The following is a 641-nucleotide window of genomic DNA, read 5'->3' on the forward strand; positions in this document are numbered from 1 at the left end:
ACGTCATTAGTTTTGCTACTAATAGTTCTGTCCCATCAAATGGAAGGTCTTCAGTTCTGGCTTTGGTTTCATTCATTCATGGGGGTGTCTTGTATGACATTAGTTGGGTTGGAACTGGCATATGGATCTCAATTAAGGTCCTTGTAGTAGGTCTCAGGGAAGAAATAGGAGGATGCACCATCAGATCCAATCAACAAGATGATGATGAGGGTTGATGACAAGGTGGTGTGGTGTTCACCCTCTGACAGAGCCAACATTGGAAAGTGGCCTGATGGCAAAGGGGTTCTCAGAATCAGCGAGCATTCAGTGACAAGTCTGAAGGAAGGCCATGTCAGAAGCATGGCCTTGGATGACTTCAATGATGCCTTGTCTGCATGTTTGTGCTTGTTATGGGCCTTTTGAGGGGAAGGCTCCAAAGCACTTCTCCTGGGAGATACTGGGGTGGAAAGTAAAGGTAAAGGTTCCCTTGCTCGAAAGCCAGTCGAATCCAACTCTAGGGTTGCGGTGCTCATCTCCGTTTCAAAGCCGAAGAGCCAGCGCTGTCCGAAGACATTTCCGTGGTCATGTGGCCGGCATGACTAAACACCAAGGCGCACGGAACGCTGTTACCTTCCCACCGAAGTGGTACCTATTTATCTACT

The sequence above is a fragment of the Gekko japonicus genome, unplaced genomic scaffold (genome assembly GCF_001447785.1).
Source record: "Gekko japonicus isolate JY-2015 unplaced genomic scaffold, Gekko_japonicus_V1.1 scaffold414, whole genome shotgun sequence".
NCBI lineage: Eukaryota > Metazoa > Chordata > Lepidosauria > Squamata > Gekkonidae > Gekko > Gekko japonicus.